This window comes from Mustela nivalis (genome assembly GCF_964662115.1).
Source record: "Mustela nivalis genome assembly, chromosome: 6".
NCBI classification, from domain to species: Eukaryota; Metazoa; Chordata; class Mammalia; order Carnivora; family Mustelidae; genus Mustela; species Mustela nivalis.
The window spans coordinates 113,965,309-113,978,775 of record NC_139025.1 but is presented as its reverse complement, the minus strand read 5'-3'; the positions used below and the strand labels follow the sequence as shown (position 1 = coordinate 113,978,775).

The window sequence follows — 13,467 nt, the reverse complement described above, 5'->3', positions numbered from 1 at the left end:
AGACAGTGAGAGAGGACTAATTCCGTTAAGGATTGAAAGTTGTCTTCAGGGGTCAGGGATGCCCAGGAGTGGCTTAATAAATATCAGTTCCCAGCCTCCCTTGCAACAACAGTGATGCTAAGTAGCATTTACCACCATCTTGCCCTGCCCTGAACAGTTTATAGTGATTGCTATTGGGTCCATGGTCAAAGGAACGAGACTGATACAAAGCGAAGGTCAACCAAAGCTTTATTTCGCGCCAAGCATCGAGAATCAAACTGACCAGCCAGGGCCGTCTCTTACAAAGAGGCGACCCCTCCCTGCCTTACTGACTAATTGTTAAGGGACAAGGGACATGTGGTTGGGTCTGGCCACACACAGGTGGCCAATGAGATTGTAACACACAGAGAAAGCTGCACAGTCATGCTACGTCACACAAGGGTGGCCAATTGAATTACAAATTACCCTAGTACATATTTAAACTAGCCTATCACCTTGGTCAGAATTGGCACCCAAAAGGCGCCCAAAGGGCCAAGCCCATACTCCTTGGTAGCTAGGAGACAGTATGCGCCCCCACTGATTGGATACCTCCACCTGGTCTGACCCACCTTTGTATTTGGGCTTTGTTACCTGGGACTGGTTTCTGGGACTTGTTTTTAAATAAGTTCCTCTGGCAGGGGTGGGGGGGGTGGGCAGGGTCAGTTTAAGTTTTACTGCATAAACAACAAAATCACTATTTAACAGGATGGAATTGCTCTGGCTAAATAGGCCCTTACAATTGCCTCATCGAATTCCTACAGTACCTGTAAGAAGACAGCATTACTGTTCCCATTTGCAGATGGGGAAAGGAAGCCCCAGAGATGAAAACGCATCCCCGATGTCAGGCAGCAGCAGAGCCACATTTCTGTATACCTTGGGTGGCCCCCCCTGCACCTGGGCTGATGGGTGATTGCTAACTGGCACATCAGTTTTGATCAACTTTAATCGGCGCATTGAAAATTTCTCCACCCCTGATCATCACCTCTAACATTTGCTCCTCAATCGGGTCTTGAACATGAATCCAGGAACGTTCAGTCTCTGTTTAATTAAGTGCCTAGCTGGCCAAGGACTTTGGATCTGGGAGATTTTAGGAGATTTTTTAAAAGATTTTATTTACTTATTTGACAGAGAGAGATCACAAGTAGGCAGAGAGGCAGGCAGAGAGAGAGAGGAGGAAGCAGGCTCCCTGCTGAGCAGAGAGCCCGATGCGGGACTCGATCCCAGCACCCTGAGATCATGACCTGAGCCAAAGGCAGCGGCTTAACCCACTGAGCCACCCAGGCACCCCAGACCACACATTTTAAAAGAATCTATAGTTGTTGTGTCTTGGGAGATCTACAAATTATGTAAATTTCTACCTCGATGGGGGAAATCTCCCGTTTCCTCATACATATATTCAGAGAAACCAGAGCTGCAAAAGGACAGACTCTAAAGCTGGATCCTGCCTCCCAGCCTCCTCAGAGTGGGGCCCTGGCCTCCCTGCCTCCCTGCCTCGCAGGTGACTGTAGGGTCCCCTTGCTGGCTGCCAATAAGAGCAAGGCCTGGGGGCTCCAGCACCCACACGGAGAAGGTTCCAAGAATCATGTGAGACCTTGTGTGTACCTGTGGGGAGGCAAGAGAGGAAGACTGGGCAGCCTCTAGGGCCTGAAGTTATAAGGTAGTGTCACCCTGAAAAGAGACCTGGGGTTCACGGGTCTCTCTGCCAACTCCTCTGGTCTTTCCCTAAGTCATTTCCTCTGGTGAATCCCGGCCTAAGCTGGTGTTTTCCCTGGGTTATTATTTGGGGTCTGTGGGGAATTTTGAGCACCTCGAGGTGGAAGTCACCAAGCTATTTGGAAAGACCATGAGTAAGTCTCAGACTCCATGATATTGCCTCCAGGAAGCCTGGGGAGTGGCGTTTTGGTGTGGCCTGTCCTGACTTCAGACTCAGACCTCCCTGGGCTCCATTCTTGGCTCTGGCTGTTAACGAGTGGTGGATCCCGGGCCCAGGCAGCTCCCTCTCCTCTCTCTGATATTCTGGAGTCCCAGCTTTGTATTGGGACTTTTACCCAAGTGATGCTTTCTAACTCACAAGCCTGATGTAGGGTAAACAGTGTCCCCCTTTTACAGGAGAAGAAACTGAGTCTTTGGGAAGTAAATGGCTCCCCCTTCCTTCCCCCTGCCCCGTCCCTCCCCCATTCCCTCTTTTTCTCCCTCCTCCAGCCCTTCTCTCCTACTCCTCCCCCTCCTCCTCCCTGCCCCTCCCCCTCCCCTATCTCTCCCTCTCCTCTCTCGCCCCCCTCCCTCTCTGGAGACCTTCCACCAGCTGAGCTCCCTGCCACCTACTTCTGGGCCCCCAGTCTGAAGTTCTACATGGACCACGGGGAGGAGACGGTGTAATAAGTCACTTGTGGAGGCTCGGCCCCACTGGTCTGACAGTTGGTCACCACCAGGCTTGGCCATCACCCAGACCCCCTCTGAACACGAGATCAAGGCTTCAGGCTCTGGCAAGGACATAAAACGAGGCAGAAACAATGGAGAGACTTTTCAAAGGCAAGCATTCTTGACCTTTGTCCAGACTCCAGGAATGTTTTGTTTTGAGAAGAATCTAATTCACACAATGGGTTTGGGGCTAAGAAACTGGCTTCGTCAACGTCAGTGAGCCCTGAAGGCTGGGCAGGACCAAGGCGAGCCCCTGGGGAAGGTTCTGCTCCACTAGCTGTAAATGACCTTGGGGACCCCCAAAGGAGTTTTATTTAAGCCATCCACGGGCAAAGAGGTGGAGAGAAAGTCCCAGGAGCCTGTCTCTTCCCTCTCCCGGCTCTGAAGGCAAGCTGGGCATATTGGGCCTGCTCTGATTGTCCCTCCTCAGCATCTCCCAGAGCACTTAGGAGGCTCCTGGCTCCCCCCAACCCAAAGGCTGTATGTCAGCCTCTGGCTGTGTTGGTGGGTGCTAGAAAGCCAGCCCTATCCCTAAACCAAAGGAAATGCCCACACCGCCCCACACAGTTTGTTTCTAGAACCACCCTTGGCACTTACTCCTGCTGTAGGGCCATCGCCTAACAGCTTCTGGTTACACTGACAAAAGAGCAGGGTCTGCTCCCAGAAACTCTTCTGTCTGCAGCCCCAGCTCTCGCCCCACTCCCTCTGCTGTTACTTCTTTAAAAGTAATAATTTCTTATTCTTATAAGTTATGGACCCTGGCCCAGTATGGAGAGGAAAGTGGCTCACTGATGAGTGGGCCCAGAGAAGGGAAGGGCCTTGCCCGAGGTCACACAGCTTGTGGGAGCAGAGCTGAGGCCAGACTTCCTGACTCCCAGGGGAAGGCATTTTCCTCCCAAGCCCCATGCCCCACCAATAAGCTGGCTTCCTTACTTCCTTCTTGCCTGCCTCAGAGGAAAGCATCACCATCTAGAAAGCATCATCTCACTGAGAACAAAACAAAACAAGAAAAGGGCAACAAACCAGAAAGAAAGAAAACTGCCCATGATTCCCCAGCCCTGACATGAGAAGGCTTCACTACATAAATCTCAGAGAGGGGACCTAGTCCCTGACCTGCTCCGACCAGGGCCATTTTGCAAGGGCAAGCTGTACGCTTTGGGACTCTACCCTCCCCTGCCTTTGTAGGGGTTTTATGTCTGTATACTTCGGTTAGCATGTCTTCAAGAACACCAGCCCTGCTATTGGTTTTTCTGGGGCTCTTTTCTTTAAGGTTCTGCCTCTCTCAGGCAGAACCAGGGACTTACCAGCGATGCAGGGAGGTTATCTCCTCCCCGCCAAAGTTTGTCTCCTGTTAGGTGGTTAGGGCCCTCCCTGCCAGCTGTCCCTGTAGTGGTTGCTGTCCTGTCCTCTACTGGGATATGAAGCTGCCTGGGTCTGCTGTGTAACCCATGCTGATTGTGTACAACGCTTTGAGAAGGGGAGCTGGCTACCGTGTGGCCTCTTTGCACTTTCTAGAATGATGGTATAAGTCCTGGCAAAGGAAGGCAGAGATTGCCTTATTCACCCTAAGTCCCCAGCACCTGGCCTGGGCCCGCCTCAGCGCATAGGAAAGATCTCGAATTAAAACATACTTCCATGTCCTTCTCTTCTATTCAAGTTGCCCAGCCCACTGGCCCTTGAGTCTTGCTTTCCTGCTTGGGCTCCAGCTGTTCCCCGAGCCTAGAATGTCTTTCTACCGATTTCTGATGCTCAGAGTCTTGCCAACCTCCAAGGATCATGCCATCCCCTAGTAGATGGTATGCTTCTTAAGAAAAAGGTTGAGCTCCCTTATACTTGTATCCTTGTACAGAAGGGCCTCAACACATGTTGTTGCACAAATGAGTGAGTGAATAGTTTCACAAATGAAACTGGTTCCTTTCTTTTCTTCTTCTTTTTTTTTTTTTTTTCTATTGTGATTCCATTTTACCTCCTCAGAAGACTGCCCCCAACCCAGCCTGTAGAACCCTCTCCCTTTCATTGGGCTAACTTCCTGGGTGTACCTCTTGATGCTTTCTTTGATCCCTGACTGGCTTCCACATCTCTAGCTATGCTTGGCTATATTAAAGAAATCCTTCTCACCGTCTTCCAATATTCCGTCACATTGCCCGCAACAAAACTGTGTTCAGAGGGGAGTCCTAGAAGAAAGGCTGTAGGGCAGGCTAGCCAGGGGTGCTTCAGAGGGTCCAGCTGAGGCAGAGAAGGGCAGGAGGAATCATTGGTCCTGGTAGGAAAGGAGTCAGGTCTTAGAAACAGGCTGGGACACAAGAACAAGGCATGTACTATACGTTCTAGAACTCAAGCCAATGCTTTTCCATCTAGAAGGGACAGCATTCCCCTGGGCTCACAGTGGCAGAGAAGAGCTGCTCTGCCAGTGATGTTGGCCATCTGAGATCTGAGGTAAAGACTTATGGATCTCCGTTGTGATTGGTTGTTCTCTGCTTGGCCTGGGAACTCTTGACCAACAGGAACTAATAGGAACCACTCTTGACCAATAGTGACCAGAAGAAGGCCAGAGTGAATCCTGTTACTTAAGTCGCCAATGACATTGTAAGCTCCTTGAGGGCTGGGACATGTCATCAGCACATCCCAGGGCCTGTCAAAGTCCTGCTGAGTCAAAGGGTATGGCATTAGACTGGGGAACCTCCGTCTTTCATCTGCTCCCGAGGACCTGATCAGACACAGTGAAATGTCACGACTCCTGCCTTTTGTGTCTTGGGGTTCCTACAGCCCAGAGCTCATGGTTGGACATGTGATAGGTATAACACAAGTATTTTATAAGACTGAAATCAGCTTATGTGTTATGTGAGAGCTTCTCTGCCTCTTGAATCCAGGTGAGATGTACTTAGACCATTGAAAATTCCTTCTCTGTGGAGACTTAGGGACCCTGAGGTTTCTGAGACTTTTTAGGGGACACATAGCCTCCTGGATCCTGCTGCCTCAGGTTCCTCACACCCAGATGGGCATCTCAGTCTCTTCTCATTTTCCGTGGAACAGCTCACTGGCACAAAGCATTCATGAGTGAGACAGACTGATTTGAAGACATAGGGTGGGATGGGGGTGGGAATAAAGGAAGGATTTACATCACATCATTGCAAACAACTTCAAGTTCAACAGCAGGTGTTTCCATTCTTAAAGTGTCCCTTTGGCCAATGCACCACTCCAGACATTCACAGCTCTGTACCATCTTCTGCTCTCCAATTTCCCCCTTTTCTCTGATTCTCTCTCTTTCCTCATTCTGAGTAATCCCGTTTCTTTCTTCATTTCCTACAGAGTAGGGTGGCCTTGCCCCACCCCCGCAATGGCCTTAGCAGCCTTGCTCCCCCCCACCCCCATCTTCAGACTCCTCCATCTGCTCTTTGAGGTCACTCCCCAAATAGAGACCTTTGGCTCCTTAAAGGAGTTCTTGCATCAGCTGTAGGTCAGAAAGCTTCATGCACTGGCTGGATGTGGAGCACGGAAGCTGGAAGGGATCCCGGAGATCATGAGTCAAACTCAAGTCAGACAGTCGTTGGCCCAAGGTCCCTGGCACAGTGACACCCAGGGCAGAAGCTGGAGCCTTGACCCTTGGCTCTCAAGCTCGCCTGGATTAATTGATTCCATGAGTAACTCAGGACTCCAGTGCATTCTTACAAGTGTTGTGATTAGGAGCAGGTCTCCAGGCGAGACCACGCTATCCAAGTGAACAGCCTGACAGCCCTTAGTCGTGCTTCTTCATCACTCCCCGACTCCCAAGTTAAACTCCATGAGCACAGCCCTTCTGTCTCTGCACTGGTCTTGGGATGACAAGCAACGCCAGGATTCCAGCCCTACATCTACCATTAAGATGCTGCTTGATGTTCATACAGAGTTGTTTTCCATTTGGGCCTAAGTTCCCCACCCTTAAAAAGAGGTCTGTGTCTGGCACCATCCTAGCAGTGTGTAGGAATGTCCCCGGTGCCTTCGCAGGATGACACACTTGATTCCAAGTGTATGTGTGTGTGTGTATGTGCGCGTGCATGAGAGAGAGAGAGAGAGAGAGAGCACGCACACACGCACACACATGCATGCTTGTGTAGGGAGATTTAGGACTTTTTCCCCCCATGCAACTGAAGGCAGTTCCATTTATATCTGTTCTAATGACTAGGGTTTCATAAGGGCTTCTAATCAAAAAAAGATTTCCATTGCTTAAAAAGCACTTGGAAACCTCTGTGTAACTGACATCTGGGGTCCAAGGCTCTGTTGAAATCTGAGCCTTTATGGCTACAATAAGGAGGGCCACGCCACAGGGCTTCCCCATGGCTATGTCATCCACAAGGCCACCATTAGCAAACTGGGACATCCATCATGAGGCAGCTGGGTGGGTGGGTGGATCCCCACCATGGGGGCTGTTCTGGGGCTTTCTAAGTACTGCTAAGTATGAATCAGGCCCCAAGTTTTCCATTTCCTCTGCCCAATACACTCTTTCATGAGAGCATATAAATATGTACTTCAGCAAAATGCAGAAGCAAAAGTTCCATAGTCCAAAGGGGGTGTGGGCGGGAGTAGAGGGCTGGTGCAGGTGGGCACACAACGTTTCCACTGTGGGCGGTACGCAGGGGTAAAAACCCTTTCCCTCCCGCAGCCCTTCCTAGGAGCCGGTGTCTGGCCAGCCCATGAGCCCCATGATCCCCGAGTGTCTCTCCTTGTTCTCAGCATGCATGGTTCAAGGGCAGGTGGGGCAGGACTCAGGCAGCCCCTGTGTGCACGCGGGCTCTCCTGGCCGGATGTGTGGCCCCCAGTCCCCCACTCACACTCAGACACAGCCTGATCCACCAACAGCTTCCTTTGGCCTCATTCTGAGATTAAAAGGCACAATAAAATGTGTGTATAGCACTTCTAAGAGTTTGCCAGAGGCCTGGGCATCACCGCGCCTGCTGCTTATTCCCCTGTCCAGAGTGATGGATGGGCTGAGTCTCTGGGGGGGAACAGCTCTTCTTTTGCTCTCCCTGGGTTTCCTGTGACTCATCATTGGGAACATTGCTGGTGAGGATATTTTCTTCCCCGATAATATACAGATATATCCTCCTCCCTGGATGAATATACAAAAACCAATTCCTTGCATACCCACAATAACCAGTTGGAAGATAAAAGCAAACAAAAACATAATCTACCTCTGAATGATTCTCCATGAGGATGGGGTGGAACTTTCATGAACAAAGCCACAAAACTTTATTAGTTTTGTGTAAGAAAACTTTCAAGTAAGTGGAGAACACAACTGGCTTTGGGGGAAAAAGGAACAATGAAAAGACATTTATTTTTCCTGAATTAATATGTTGATCTGGCAAAAATATGGTAAGAATCTCAATGGAAACATTTGGTAATTTGACAAGACAACTCTAAAATGAGTCTGAAAAAGTAACAAACTAAAAATAGCTCACGTACTTTTAAGAACAGGAGGCATGGCTTGCTTAGCAATATTAAGTTTTATTTTAAAGGTAGAGCAACTGTCCCTGTCAATGTACGAGCTCCAGGAACACGGGGCATCAAGAGGACAGAATGGATAACTGTAAAACCAACTTTACTACAGGCATAAAAGCAACACAGAGTTCAAGGGAAGCATTACAAATCAGTAGGAAAGACTCAGATTAACAATGGGTGCTGAGAAAACTGACTACTTGGAGACAGTCATTTATACCTTTTTCTAAAGGAAATTTCAAATAATTAGAGCAGGAGACAAAAGAAACCCACAACAATAGAAGAAAACACAAGGGAACATTTAAATTAGAGAACATCCATTTAAGCTCAAAAACAATTGAAGAAATGACAAAAGCAATTGCCTACCCTAAACCTCCTGATATGTATTTAAGAAGAAACTGCAAAAGTGAAAAAGGAAGCGACAAACTGAGAAAAATATTTGCAACAGATATGGAAAAAGGTTAATGGCCTTGATGTATAAAGAGCTTTTACAAAGCCTTAAAAAAAAAAAAAAAGTGCTAACATCTCATTAGAAAATTTGGCAAGGAACATTCATGAACTAGGATGTACAAATGGCTAACGTATGAAAAAAACATTTCATTTTACTATTTGCCAAAGAAATGCAAAATAAGACAAGATTCTGTTTTCACCTGTCTGATTGTTGGGATGGATGTTGCTGTTGCTGGCTGCGTAAATGTTAGCGACCAGGTGACAAAATTGGAACATAAATTGGCACAATCTTTCCAGAAGAATTTCAGTTTTCATAGCTTTGATCCAACTGCTCTACTTCTAGGAATCCGTTGGAAGAAAACGCTGGAGACAGTATCAGAATATTCATCTCAATTTTATTTATCAGACCTGAATATTAGAAATCATTAAGACCTATGATAACAAAGGGTTGATAAATAGCATGTATTTATGTTGTAGAATACATTTTTTTAAAAAGATTTTATTTATTTATTTGACAGACAGAGATCACAAGTAGGCAGAGAGGCAGGCAGAGAGAGAGGGGGAAGCAGGCTCCCCACTGAGCAGAGAGCCCAATGAGGGGCTCGATCCCAGGACCCTGAGATCATGACCTGAGCCGAAGACAGAGGCCTCAACACACTGAGCCACCCAGGCGCCCCTGTTGTAGAATACATTTTTTAAAAGCATATATCAAACGATATTTAAGGGGCACCTGGGTGGCTTAGTCAGGTGAGCATCTGACTTTAGCTCATGTCATATCCCAGCTGGAGTCTGCTTGTCCCTCTTCCTCTGTCCCTCCGAGGGCTCATGATCTCCCTCCGTCTCTCTCAAATAAGTAAATCAAATCTTTAAAAAATATTTAAGGGCGCCTGGGTGGCTCAGTCGTTAAGCATCTGCCTTCAGCTCAGGTCATGATCCTGGGGTCCGGGAATTGAGCCCTGCATCAGGCTCCCTGCGAGCAGGAAGCCTGCTTCTCCCTCTCCCACTCCCCCTGCTTGTGTTCCCTCTCTCTCATGTGTCTCTCTGTCAAATGATAAATAAAATCTAAAAAAAAAAATTTAAAAATACAGGAATATGGTTACCATACTAAAAATATGGTTAAATATTAAAAATGAAGCTGTGTGCGTGTGCGTGTGTGTGTGTTGTGTGCAGTGACTCAGTTTTCTACTCCTCTGTACGCAGTGTGGAGAAGAGGCCAAACTGACAGAGTCTGTGACCCGATTTCCTGCCCTCAGTCCTCCCAACTATAAAATGGAATCATGGGGTGCTTGCCCCCCACCACGCCCCGGGGCCATGGGAGGATGAATGAGGTATCCCATGTTGGCGTGATGTAAGTTCTAATTCTTCATGCACCTGTAGCTTCTCTCTCCAGGGAGGTGGAATTTGCCTAAGGACAGGAATCCAGGGGCTCCTTTACCTGAGAGACAAGGAAGATGGGATGCTGCGCAATTAAGATCTAAAGGTAAACTTTAAAGTTCTGAGGAGTTTGAGTTCCAGCCCTGACTCAACCTGACGCCCCCTGTGTGACCTTAGGTCACTCACCATCCCTCTCTGGGCTTCAGCAGCTCGGGATCAGAGGAGGGAAGGAATAGCCACGGTCCCCGAGAAAGCTGTCATGATGCCATTCTCCTTGCATGGTTAAAAGTCACGGTCATCTCCTAGTCTGTCTGGGTCAAGGCTGTGCTCACAGGGCCCTCAGGCAGGGCTCCTACCCCAAGACGGACAGATTACTTGATGGACGCAAGGGAGTTGACTCGTGACTGCAGGCGTTTTCATTTGTTTCATTCACTTCTGTGTCCTCAGTGCCTAGAACAGGGTCTGGCACCTAGTGGGTGCTCAACACCTACCAACTGAATGAAGAATGAGTGGGGAGAGGATTGATGGGCAATCCTGAAAGTCAGGCTGGATGGCTGACCTGAGATGGGTGTCCTTGGGGACCTGCCCCGCTGGCCACAGAGCCATCAGGGATGGAAGGAGGGAGGTAAAGGGAAAGGGGGTGCAGGTGAAGAGTGTGTGTAGGAGACTGGGGGTTGCAGCTGCTGTGTGCACCCTGAACAGGTCAGGGGGTAGAAGGGTGGTCCCAGGACCTTGAAACTGTGCTTCATGCTTTACCTATATTATGTTATTGGAGCTTCACTCGAATCCGGGGAGGACAGTATCATCACCCTCATTTTATATGCAAGGCAATGACCTCCAGGAGGGAGGAAAATGTGCCCCAAGGTCAAATAGCTTTTAAGTGGAAAAGTCGGGGAGGGCTGTCTGATTCCCGAGCCCTTGGCCTTGACGTTATATGCTACAAGTGTTTCTCTCCCTAAACTTCTCTCAGTGGAAAGGAAAGAGTCCAGTTTTGCTGTGTGTGCATCTTGGGAGGTATCCCAGCACGGCCCCTAAATCACCTCTGATTATGAATGTTGGGCTGGGAATGGGCCATCGGCTGGTGATGGATCCCCACCGTCCATCACAGCCCCGTGGTGCTCCGACACGCAGTGCTGAAGTGTAATCAGAGCGATGGTGTCCTGATCTATGGGGGACGTACATCATCCCAGGGCTGGTACCTTGACATAGTACCTTAGCTTGCTGTCAGCGGGACGGCCCCTTAATGTATTTCTGTAATATATCACCCACTGAAGGGGGCCAAGGAGGCCTGTGGACGCCAGTCAGCTAGAGCCCTTTGCACGAGTTTCCCTGAGTTAGTTCTTGGTCTCTTAAAATTGACTCGTGCTTGTGGAATTTGTGTGAGCACAGAGAGAGCAGAAAAGAAGGGGGCAGAAGCAGAGAGAAGCTGAAAGGCTAAAGGCGAGAACAGAGGTGGGGAGGAGGGAGGGGAATGCAGACAGCGGAGGGAATAGAGGAGGGAGAGAACAAAGAGTGGGGGAAGGGATGGGGATGGGTGGGGTGTCCAGGACTGGGGTACCTGAGCTTAGAGAACAGAAGGGTCGGGGAGCAGTGCAGAGGTGCTTGCTTTGTCGCTGGGCACAGATGTCATGTGAGGAACCCTTGTATTTGACCTCTCGGGGATCTCGTTCTCCTGGGGACTGGACAGGAGGAGGGAGGACACATGGGTGATGGCAGGACTGGAAACTTCTCCTGCTCCCTTCACAGAGTGCAAAGGGGGCTGTGTGGTCTGCCAGGAACTTTCTCATTCTGCCTCCCTTGCTCCAGAAGTCATCTCGGTGGGAAGGATCCCCAGCACCCCATGTCTACCCACCCACTGGATAGCTTTACTCAGCTAGCCCAACAGCACCACCCACTCAGAGGACCCCACACTGTGGTCATCGTCCATGCCTGGTCTCTCTCCCTTCTTACTGCAGCCAAAGGTCTCTCCAGGCTCCAGTGCCCGAGATCTGGTGGTCATGTCCTCTTCAAGAGCCCTGCATTCACACCCGTCAATTCTTTTCCATTTCTGTTGCCTTTATCCTAGCGCACATCAGCAAATCTTGGGCCAGCTCTCAGTCAAATATTTACTAAGAATATACTCTGTCCCAGACACTGTGTCGGGGGGCACAATGCTCACCTGTGCACGTGCTCAATCTCTCCCCTCATCAACCTATTCTGCACATCACTACCTAATTGGCCTTCCTAAAGAACCCATCTGTTGTGTCACTTTTTAATCACTAACATTGCCAAGAAAGGGCTCCCCACCACCGACTGGATGTCTTTGTGCCACCCTTGAGGACTGTAAAGAGCTGAATGGGAGCATGATCTGCGGGTAGGTGCCTCTGAGGGTCTACGCCCAGCCTGGAGGGGCGTGGCCCGTGTTGTCCACCACTCCACAGCGTGGCTTCTCTGCAGAGCTGATGGAGAAGGTGGTGAGAAGAATGCATAACTCTAGTATAAGGTCAGGCCCCACAGTGCCCAGTCTCACTGTGCCATCACGTTAAACCATAATCTAGGAAACACAGGGCACCTGGGTGGCTCGGTTGGTCAAGGTCTGCCTTCAGCACAGGTCCCGCCATGGGCTCCCTGCCCCTGCTTGTCTCTCGGCTCCCACTCCCCACCCCCGCTTCTCACTTACTCTCTCACTCAAATTAATAAATAAAATCTTTAAAAAATTAGAAAATACAATAAAGCCGATTTCAGTCTTTACTGGATCTCTGACAGGGCATTAAAGGAAATTCATTTTTTTTTTTTAAGATTTTATTTATTTGACAGACAGAGATCATAAGTAGACGGAGAGGCAGGCAGAGAGAGAGAGAGAGAGAAGCAGGCTCCCTGCCGAGCAGAGAGGCTGATGCGGGACTCGATCCCAGGACCCTGAGATCATGACCTGAGCTGAAGGCAGCGGCTTAACCCACCGAACCACCCAGGCACCCCAGAAATCCACGTTTTGACCCTCCTTAAAATTTCACTGTCTTTCCTGTCTTTCCTTCCATCCTCTTGGCCCTGTAGCAGCTCCACAGTCTCCCCCCATCTAAACACACCTGACGCTTTCCCACCAGCTCTCTTCTCAAGATCAGGTGTTTTCTGCCTCACGCTCTCCTTCCTCCTCCCCTTCCCACTGCCCCTTAATTTTGTATAGCAACTGAATCGCCTTGGGTTCCTTATATTCTTTTCGCTTCATGCATTCTTTGGGTTCTCCAAAAACACAGGGGAGTCTGAAAGCCAACCCAGCAAGCCTGTGGGTTCCAACACCAGCCCTTGGACAGGCTACCTTTACTGCATTGAACTGCTTTTGCCCTTTCATCAAAATCAATTGAGCATACTTGCTCGGGTCTGTTTCTGGGTTCTCTGACCTGTACTATTGATCTGGCTGGCTCTCCCTCTGCCATAGCTATCCAGTCTTGATTACAGTGAGCACCTAAGCCTGAAATTTATTTTTTAATTTTTTTATTTTTTATTATTTATTTGACAGACAGAGATCACAAGTATGCAGAGAGGCAGGCAGAGAGAGAGAGAGAGGAAGAAGCAGGCTCCCCGCTGAGCAGAGAGCCCGATGCGGGGCTCGATCCCAGGACGCTGGGATCATGACCTGAGCCGAAAGCAGAGGCTTTAACCCACTGAGCCACCCAGGCGCCCTAAGCCTGAAATTTGATTCTTCCCATTTTAGTCTTCTTTTTAAACACTGTCTTAGCTGTTTTCATTTTTTTT

General features: G+C 49.2%; 1 long non-coding RNA gene across 1 annotated transcript in view; it reads left to right on the top strand.

The window, feature by feature from the left end:
- LOC309867201 overlaps positions 1-13,467 on the top strand; it is a 74,251-nt gene that overhangs the window by 39,243 nt on the left and 21,541 nt on the right. The window contains exon 2 of the long non-coding RNA XR_014313037.1: positions 9,739-9,841. This is a non-coding gene — a long non-coding RNA (uncharacterized lncRNA). The remainder of the gene's footprint in view (positions 1-9,738; positions 9,842-13,467) is intronic.